Source organism: Schistocerca americana, chromosome 2 (assembly GCF_021461395.2).
Source record: "Schistocerca americana isolate TAMUIC-IGC-003095 chromosome 2, iqSchAmer2.1, whole genome shotgun sequence".
Lineage (NCBI taxonomy): Eukaryota > Metazoa > Arthropoda > Insecta > Orthoptera > Acrididae > Schistocerca > Schistocerca americana.
Genome location: NC_060120.1, coordinates 1,046,016,112 through 1,046,026,396, shown reverse-complemented (window position 1 = coordinate 1,046,026,396; position 10,285 = coordinate 1,046,016,112). Strand labels below are relative to the sequence as shown.

The window sequence follows — 10,285 nt, the reverse complement described above, 5'->3', positions numbered from 1 at the left end:
TGTCTTTCTCTATCTGAAATTGCTCGTTGGTAAAGCTTACGTTTACGGTTTGAGTCTTGTTTCAGTCGTGTTAATTGAGTAGTCCAGGGATTAATTTGGTGTTTTGTCATTCTTTGTGTGGGTATGCAGGTGTTCTGTGTGTGTGTGATGATATCTGTCAGCATGTGTGCTCTGTAATCAACACTGCCGGTGATGTCTTGCGGTATGTGCTCATGTATTTTTTGTCTGACCCTGTCCCAGTCTGTTTTGTAAAATAATAGTCATTTTGGTAGTGTTTCTGTATTGACATTTGGTGTACCACTTAATGTTAGTGTGATGATGTTGTGGTCGCTAGCAGTGATCTGGTTATGTACGGTCCAGTCTCGTACGTGGTTGATGGCGGCATTATTAACGAGGGTGATGTCTATGTTTGATGAATGCCCGTTGTGTCCGATGTGAGTCGGGTGATGTGCTTCCTTGTTGAGTATGTGTAGTCTGTTTTCTTGGACGATGTCATTTATTATTCTACCTCTGTCGTCAGTTCTGTCTGAATGCCACAGGGTTGATTTGGCATTTATGTCTGCACAGATGAGAAGTTTTTTGTTGCCAGTGCATTGCGCAACATCTCTGATGAGGTCTGCGTATGGTTTGATGCAATGACAGAATTGGGCGTACAGCGACGCGATGATCCAAGTATCCCCCTTGTGTGTGACTTCAACTGTAACTAGGTGCTCGGGACAGAGTTCTGTAATTTTGACTGGATGTGTTTCTTTGTTTAGGATTATGACAGATGCCATGCAGCCTGTCCCCTCCGCAACTGTCAGCGCACTTGGAGGAAAGTTGCGGATATGCCCTTGTCTAGTGTAGGGCTCCTGTATGCACAGAATGTCACTTTTTAGTTCACGTAGGACCCGTGGGACCTCCGAATTTACAAGTATACTCCGCATAGCATTAAGCTGTGCTACTAGCAGTTTGGGTGTTTAACGGTGGCGTAGCACTTGCTGCCAGTTTGATTGTAATCGAGGTATGTTCTCCCATGAGCCCTTACGTGATCCTTGTAAAGCTTGTCCATATCGAATGGATCCTCCCTGCGGGCGCACACCTGCATGAGCAGATCTAGTAGGCTGTCTGGATCTGTTGGAATATTCTCCGTTTTTAGAATCAGTCTATCGGTTTGCTCTGATGTACGGATACAAACAGATTGGCCGTACGGGTGTAGGGTGCGGATGAGCATCCGCTGTGCCGTCTCTAAGATGTCTCTTTTTTCTAGCCTACTTAATTTCACATTTATGTCAAGCTTGTCATAACTAAAACTATCGGTGTCGATGGCGTGTGTTGGCGTCTCTGCAGCCGTGACGTGTCGTGATGGTGTAGTGGCGTTGCTGTGTACCTCTGCGGGGGGGGGGGGGGGGGGGGCGCTGGATTGGCTTCCTCGTTGGTTGTTGTGGGGGTTTCCTTGGGCGTCGGCATTGAGGTTGTTGGTTGGGGGGCTGCGAAGGTGTTGGTATCATCAGGGGTATGCACTTTCGTATCACTAGGTTTTGAGGCAGCCTGCGACTGCCGCGATTGGTCGTCACACGCTTTCACTTTCTTGACTCTCTTAGGCTGTTTGGGTTTTCTATGCAGTTTTAGTTTCCTGAAGGCTGTGATGATTCGTTTGTTTTTCCTGTGTGTTTCGTTTGTGCAGTGTTGATGTGTATCAGATGTGTTGTTTGTTTGTGCCTCCATTCTGCATTGATTTGACGTGATTTGGTTCCCACTTGGCTGCTCGTCTACGCTATCTGTGACAGACATAACAGCTTTTGGTACGTTATGCGCACTGTCGCCTCTATTGCCAAACCCTCCGCAGACTTTTGTTGCGGTTGTTGCTGCGGCTTTTTGTGTGGCATTCGTGATGTCTGCCGGTGCTGTGGCGTGTTCAAGGTCGGTATTACGGTTTCGAATATCATTGTTATGAACACTGCAATATCTGGCGTAAGGGCAATAATAGACGTCGTCTTCTTCCTCTGTCAGTGAGTCACAGAGAGTTATTTTGCGTTTGATTTGATTACAGTCTGAGGTGTCTGATTTGCCACTATGGACCTCCCTCCTGGGAAAATTACGGACAGATACCTGATCTCTCGGCTTACCCCTGAAAGCTCGCCGATCACGGTTATAATGGCCAGCTTGTCTGTTGTGGGCCCCGAGAATATTGCGCTTCGCACGATTCCAGTTTTCTATGACGACCTCAGGGGTGATCTCCGCGGGAATTAGATCTTGAATCCCCCATAAGTTCGAAAGGGGGGAATTAAAAGGATAAGCAAACATCAAAGAAACCGGAGTAGCCTTCAAAGACTCATGGCTTTCGGTATTGAAGGCAAAGTGAAGCCAAGGTAGACTAGAATACCACTTACTGGGAGACTTCTCATGAAAGATAATCAGTGCGGATTTAAGGTTACGATTGACTCTTTTTGCAAGGGACCCCTGCGGATAATACGGAATGGTGGTTACATGCTTAACACCGCTTTGAAAACAGAAGACCTTGAAAGGGGCCGAAAGAAAAACTAGCGCATTATCACTAACGATTTGCTTAGGAGGTCCTAAAACAATACGTTAGTTAAATGCGGAATGGTGGTGGCAGCTGTCACATTACGACTCGGAAGAAGCCAGGTAAACCTCGAAAAGGCGTCAATAATAACTAATACATACCGATGGCCTCTTTTGTGCGAGGTAAGGACCCCACATAATCAATATAGAGTTTGTCCATGGAGCAAGATTCACGCTCGGAACTAAGGAACTCCTGTTTGGTCACACGATCCAACTGACACCGAGAAATCATTTCTCTAACGTCTCGGTCAATAGACGGCCAAGTCAGATGCTCCTTAATCTTCTGCAACATCTTATGGGTTACTAAATGCCCGCCAATCAACTAGTTCTGAAAATAATGGGAAACGGGGCGTACAAGGGTGCCTGGTAGAGAGATCTTACTCTCCTTCGTATGGGTGGTTGGTTGGTTTGGGGAAGGAGACCAGACAGCGTGGTCATCGGGCTCATCGGATTAGGGAAGGATGGGGAAGGAAGGCGGCCGTGCCCTTTCAGAGGAACCATCCCGGCATTTGCCTGGAGTGATTTAGGGAAATCACGGAAAACCTAAATCAGGATGGCCGGACATGGGATTGAACCGTCGTCCTCCCGAATGCGAGTTCAGTGTCTAACCACTGCGCCACCCCGCTCGGTCCTTCGTATGTCCCACCCTTTTACACAAAACGCCCATCGTCGGGCCAAGCAAACAAAATCTGCTACCATGTGGTGACAGTGGAATTCGTGACAGACCAAGCACAAATCTATGTGCTGGTTCAAGTCCTTTGCAAACGACCACGCATGGCATAGATGTTTCACCATACATCTTCATCCAGTATGTTGAGAAGCACTAAGGATGTGCAGGTAAGGAACAGGGAGGCACTGCTACTTTCTGAGCAGGTGTAAATGTATTCTTTAGTGTTAATGGAAGAACTCCATTATTGTCCAAGGGATCAAGTGATCCTGACTGCAATGGACAGATGTGACATTCAATTTTTTTAAAATTACAATGAAATGAACACCCTTAGCTGCTTACAGGCGCTGACATACATCAACGGGGACAGATGAAAATGTGTGCCCCGACCGGGACTCGAACCCGGGATCTCCTGCTTACATGGCAAACGCTCTATCCATCTGAGCCACCGAGGACACAGAGGATAGCGCGACTGCAGGGATTTGTCTCTGGCACGCCTCCCGCGAGACCCACATTCTCAACGTATTGTCCCGCACCACATTCGTAGTGCCACCGCCCATTATACTCATTCCTCGCGGCGCGTTGCCGATTCCCGTAAGAGTTCGGGCACTGTCCGAAACAACAGATACCATCTTAGTATATATCAATTTTTTTAGACAAGATGGACGGCCAGGAACGCGCTTGAGACATTCTGGAGCCCAACCCTATTTTCAACCAATGTGGCTACATTGGCTGTACTCGCTGTACAGTGCCACAGTAGTGTTATGAGTTGAGGAAACTTCGACAATAGATGTGACTGGGACTGCACAGCAGTGTGTTGCTGATCAATGGGACAACTTGTGACACAATGGACCAACAGTCCACATTTCAGACACTGTTACAGGGATCATCAGAAGGAACATAACTCAGCCAGGACTGTCTTGGACAGATAAACCGCTAGAGACTCCCAGCAAGAAACCTCCCAGCTCATTTCAACGCAGAAGAGACATATTTCTGCAGATAAGATGTTCCAGCACATGGGGAAATACCAGGATACCCAAGGTCATACAGTTCTGATCATGCGAATCGCAATGTCTGGCACCATAATAGTTCTGACTCTCTTCTGTGCCTACTTCATCTATCTTATGTGTACTCACCCATGTGACCTTCGAGTACACCAACTACCAGTAGGATGCATTACCTGTCAAGGAAGTCTGTTAAAAGGGAGAGTTTTCCAGTGTTATTTGTATTTTGCCACATGAAGATTCAGCTAAGTCATCTAGGTTCATACACTGTTCTGACAGGTGTAAGAACATTCCCGGTAGATTTGTTATTAAATGATGATCGTTTTAAGGGGCGAGAAACAAGAGTGAACAATATTCCGCTAGTTTGTAAGAGGACATTTCAGGAAGTTATCGGTTGCGGGAAAGTGTACAAAGCCGATTAGCAAGGACTGTACGTTAATATGCAGTGAATGGACATTGTGGTTTAAAATAACTAGTGTCAAGGAAAATGTAGTGTATAAAAGTTTGTGGAGGTATGTTGAGTCCTTGCAGACTTAGCCTGAGCTAAGATCTTGAGACCAGATCTACCAGAGTGAGGACATATGTAGCGCCACCACAATTTTCAGCTCTACTGAGTAAAATAGTGATGCTGCTATGGTCGCTGCGACAGGCCATAGGAGCAGGCGAGTGGAGAGTCGACCGAAAAACCGTTATTTCAAACTCAGTAACGCCACTGGCTGCTTTCTACTCTCCGGGCTGAGCCAGGGACCAGCGCTGCAATAACGACGACACGAGAGAAGGACGGTGCTAGTGTGGCATCGGCTGGCCAGTTATGGTTGAAGCGGTGTTTTGGCAAAACAAGAAAGCACCGAGCTAGTCGTCTCATCACACGACGTCTATTTGGTCGCCGACCGCTTCCGGGTTCCCTGTGTGTGTCGACTAGTGATTTCTCCTAGTTGTTCCACAGTGACTGGTTTTAGTATTGTTCGAGTTGATTGTGTAAGTGTTTCGTAGAACCGTCGGTAACTTGTGTGGTTTTGACTGAGCAGTTACTTTAATGCTGTCTGCTTGCTGGATTTGGTCGGTCAGTAGGGACGGAGCAGCGAGGAGGTCCCCACGGTGCAAGGCTGTTTCTGGATGATTGCTAGTTTGCTACAGACAGTGTTCTAGATTTTTTCTACGTTACAGCCAAAGGATTTTGTTGTTGTCAGCAAATATGTGCCGTGAACTAGGACGTTCTTTGTCAGTCTCTTTTGGGCTTTGCTGATAAAGAAGCGATATCGACCTGATTGAAAAATTTCTTCGTGAGTATAGCCAGCTTCTTACCATGCTGTTATTACATTTCAATTTTTGTTCAGTGCTTGAGTCAGTTGTTTAAACTTAGTTGCGTGCATTAATTAATACACGTTTAAAGTGATCACAATAAGATCTAACACTAGGACTTCATTCTGTGACACTCTTTGGGATTTCCAAGATACTCCGACAAGCCTTTAATATGATGTAGGCTGCAACCGTATCTCACCCCACTCACAACAACAGCTTGCCTTTCTCGTCCATCGATTCTTGTAACTGCAGTCTGCAGGGCCTGTTCTAGAACATTTTTGTACTCAGACTTGCTTTTGGCGTCCTCCCCTGCCCCTCACGTTTTTCTCTCGTTCACCCGTGTCACTTTTCGCCACTAAACGTGATACGCGTTTCATATACACCTCGCACTTTGGCGTCTCTGGCACACCTCTGGCCTCTGCACTCGAAGCGACGGCTTGTGATGGTTCGGCCTTAACCCGGCCCAGACAATTTGGTTGCTTTAAAAGTTGTAGATAACGTTTTGTTCCTTGTATTTTGTTACTGTTACCTTCACAATTTCCTAGCAACATTGTGAATGCATAAACTTTGGTTTTTCCTTTCTTCAGTCCATTTTGTAAGTTAAGTCGTAGTTCAGTACAGCTTCTTGTGCCCCTTCATTTCTTTTCAGTCCTAACTCATCTTCAACAAGATCGACTTGTGCTACTTTTACATTCTTCCGTAAATAACAGGCACTGCGATTAGCACACTAGACTCGCATTCGGAAGGACGACGGTACACACCCGCGTCCTGCTATTCTGATTTAGGTTTTCCGTGATTTCCCTGAATCGCACCAGGCAAATTCCGGGTGTTTCGTTTGAGAGGCGACGGCCTGTTCCCCTCCCCATCGTTGAATCAGTCCGAATTTCTGCTCAGTCTCTAATGACATCGATGTCGACGGGACGCCAAACCCAATTCTTCCTTTCTTCTGTAAACAGTTAATGATACTAATTGCAACCATGAGTCTTCAGAGAAGTAGCTTGGTAATCTTGTTATGTATTAGCACATGCCTTCTGTGGAACTAGACTCGGAGAATGAAGGTACTGTTTCACATACACCGAAGCGCCAAAGAAACTGGTATAGGCATGCCTATTAGATACAGAGATATGTAAAAAGGCATAATACGGTGCTGCGGTCGGCAACGTCTATATGAAACAAGTGGCACAGTTGTTAGATCGGTTACTGCTGCTAAATGGCAGGTTATCAAGGTTTAAGTGAGTTTGAACGTGGTGTCATAGTCGGCACACGAGCGATGAGGCACAGCATCTCCGAGGTAGCGATGAAATGGGGTTTTTCCCGTACGACCATTTCATGAGTGTACAGTGAATACTAGGAATCCGGCAAAACATCAAATCTCCGACATCGCTGCGTCCGAAGAAAGATCCTGCAAGAACGGGACCAGCGATGACTGAAGACAATAGTTCAACGTGACAGAAGTGCAACCCCTCCGCTAATTGCTGGAGATAACAGTGCTGGGCCACCAAGAAGTGTCAGCGTGCGAACCCTTCAACGAAACAACATCGATATGGGCTTTAGAAGCCGAAGGCCCACTCATGTATCTTTGATGACTGCACGATACTAAGCTTTATGCCTCACCTGGGCCGTCAGCACCGACAATGGACTGTTGATGACTGGAAACAAGTAGCCTAGTCGGACGAGCCTCGTGTCAAATTGTATCGAGCGGATGAACATGTACGGGTGTGGAGACAATCTCATGAATCCATCGACCCTGCATGTCAAGAGTGGACTGCTCAAGCTGCTGGAGGGACTGTAATGGTGTGGGGCGTGTGAAGTTAGAGTGATATGGGACCCCTGATAACCGCTCGGGATTAGCCGAGCGGTCTAAAGCGCTGAAGTCATGGACTGTGCGGCTGATCCCGGCGGAGGTTCGAGTCCTCCCTCCGGCATGTGTGTGTGTGTGTGTGTTTGTCATTAGGATACCTTAGGTTGAGTAGAGTGTAAGCATAGGGACTGATGATCTTAGCAGTTAAGTCCCATAAGATTTCACACATATTTGAACATTTTTTTTGACCCCTGATATGTCTAGATACGACTCTGACGTAAGTATCCTGTCTGATCACCTCTGTCCATTGATGTCCGTTGTGCCGTCCGACGCACTTGAGAAATTCGAGCAGGACAATGCGACACCCCACACGTCCAAAATTGCTACAAAGTGGCTCCAGAAACACTCTACTTAAATACTTCTGCTGGCCACCAGACCCCCAAACATGAACATTAGTGAAGATATCTGGGATGTGTTGCAACGTACTGTTCAGAAGAAATCTCCACCTCCTCGTAGTCTTACGGATTTATTTCCCTCCAGTACTACTACAGGCATTATTCGAGTGCATGGCACGTTGAGTTGCGTCAGTTCTGTTTGCTTACGGGGGCCCTCCACGATATTAGCCAGGTGCACCAGTTCCTCTGGCTCTTCAGTGTATTTTACTTAGGAAATGGAATATTTGTTGACTGGAACTGCAGAAGCTGTCAGTATGCCTGAGGCTGTCAGTAAGCCTGAGGGGATGCCCTCAACTCGGGGACTTTCAGCTTAAGTCTGTCGAATTTTTCTCGAAGTGTAACGTCTCCCAATTCCCTCTATTTCTATTTCTTATTCGCTTTACATAATATTGTTTTCGAGTTTATTTCATATATTTAGCCTTTCTGTATTAATTCTTTCCACTTTTCAGCACCGAGTGGGGTGGCGCAGTGGTTTGACTCGCATTCGGAAGGACGACGGTTCAAACCCGTGTCCAGCCGTCCTAGTTTATGTTTTCCGTCATTTTCCTAAATCGGTTCAAGCAAATGTCGGCATTGTTCCTTTGAAAGTGAAAGGCCCATTCCCTTCCGCATCCTTCAATAATCCGAGCTTGTGCTCCGTCTCTAATGACCTCGTTGTCGACTGGACGTCAAACACTCATCTCCTCCTCATCTTCCTCCACTTCTCAGGCTTCCCTTCCTTGCTTAGTACTGGCTTGTTATCCGAGCTCTTGATGTTCATACAGCAGCTTCTCTTTTCTCCAAAGTGTTCTTTAATATTCTTGTATGCGGCATGTGTCTTCCCCATAGTAACATATGCTTGTAAAGCTTTTAATTTCTGCACTAGCAATCCCTTCTTTACTATTTTGTACTTCCTGTCAATCTAATTTTTTAGATGTACGAGATCCATTTTGCCTGTTTAAATTTCCGTATCTTTATATTTTTTCCTTTCATCAGTGAAACAAATTTATTTATTTATTTATCAACATACCTACTAAACACAAAGCTGTGACCGTCCAAGAACTACTGGACAGTATATTATTGATCGGGCTCAACATAGTACAGCAATCAGCTGTTTTACTCAATCTGTCTGGCTGATACAGTGGAGAGTTACAGGAAATTTGCAGACGGCTGTAAAACCCGACAGTAGACGCTGCAGGCGAGAAGACGGCGGTGAAGTGAATCCACCCCTAACGCGCCGGCCTACTGCCTCGAGACGAGACCTTCGCGCACGGTGATGGCCCGGCATGTTTTATAGTTAACGTGATAACCCATCATAACAATTATATCGCCTATTCAGAAATTATAAAGATTGCTTTCGGCCCGCCGCCCGCCTGATAAACCCGTTCGGCAGCGATGAAAATTTGTAACTACTGTAGCAAATTTGTCCGGGACCCGGGACCCGGTCGTCAGAAGCGCCGCTGCCCAAATTGCCAATAGACTAAAAAGGAATTTGTAGTGTCGGGACTGCTCTGCGGGACAGAAATGGCGGCAGGGGGGAGGGGCGGGGGGAACGAGGCGGAGCGGGGTACAAAAAGAGAAGGAGCTTAATGGGCGGCCATTAAAATAATTACGGGTGGCAGCCGAGGTGCGCATGCGTGGGCAGACGAGCTACCGGCGCGGCCCGGCCAGAGGAGCTGGGGTGAGGAGGGCAGCAGACGTGACGCTATGGGCTCTGCCGGAGGAAGAGGAGGGAAGCAAAGAGGAGGGCCGAGTGTAGCCCATAGCCTGGGACACTGTATAACCAGGCGTGAGCCACCACCGCAACAAAATCTCTTCTCTCACTCTGGCCACACCATCGTTGCTTTTTATCTTGGCATAAAATTCTGGCTAAGAGGATCTGCCAGCGATTGTGTATGTGCAAGGAAGAACTACACTCCTGGAAATTGAAATAAGAACACCGTGAATTCATTGTCCCAGGAAGGGGAAACTTTATTGACACATTCCTGGGGTCAGATACATCACATGATCACACTGACAGAACCACAGGCACATAGACACAGGCAACAGAGCATGCACAATGTCGGCACTAGTACAGTGTATATCCACCTTTCGCAGCAATGCAGGCTGCTATTCTCCCATGGAGACGATCGTAGAGATGCTGGATGTAGTCCTGTGGAACGGCTTGCCATGCCATTTCCACCTGGCGCCTCAGTTGGACCAGCGTTCGTGCTGGACGTGCAGACCGCGTGAGACGACGCTTCATCCAGTCCCAAACATGCTCAATGGGGGACAGATCCGGAGATCTCGCTGGCCAGGGTAGTTGACTTACACCTTCTAGAGCACGTTGGGTGGCACGGGATACATGCGGACGTGCATTGTCCTGTTGGAACAGCAAGTTCCCTTGCCGGTCTAGGAATGGTAGAACGATGGGTTCGATGACGGTTTGGATGTACCGTGCACTATTCAGTGTCCCCTCGACGATCACCAGTTGTGTACGGCCAGTGTAGGAGATCGCTCCCCACACCATGAT

General features: G+C 47.2%; 1 non-coding gene across 1 annotated transcript; it reads right to left on the bottom strand.

Moving 5' to 3' along the window:
- Nucleotides 1-3,613: 3,613 nt before the first annotated feature.
- On the bottom strand, nucleotides 3,614-3,687 carry Trnat-ugu. Its single transcript has one exon. It is a non-coding gene; the product is annotated as a tRNA-Thr (tRNA).
- Between the last annotated feature and the right edge of the window lie 6,598 nt (nucleotides 3,688-10,285).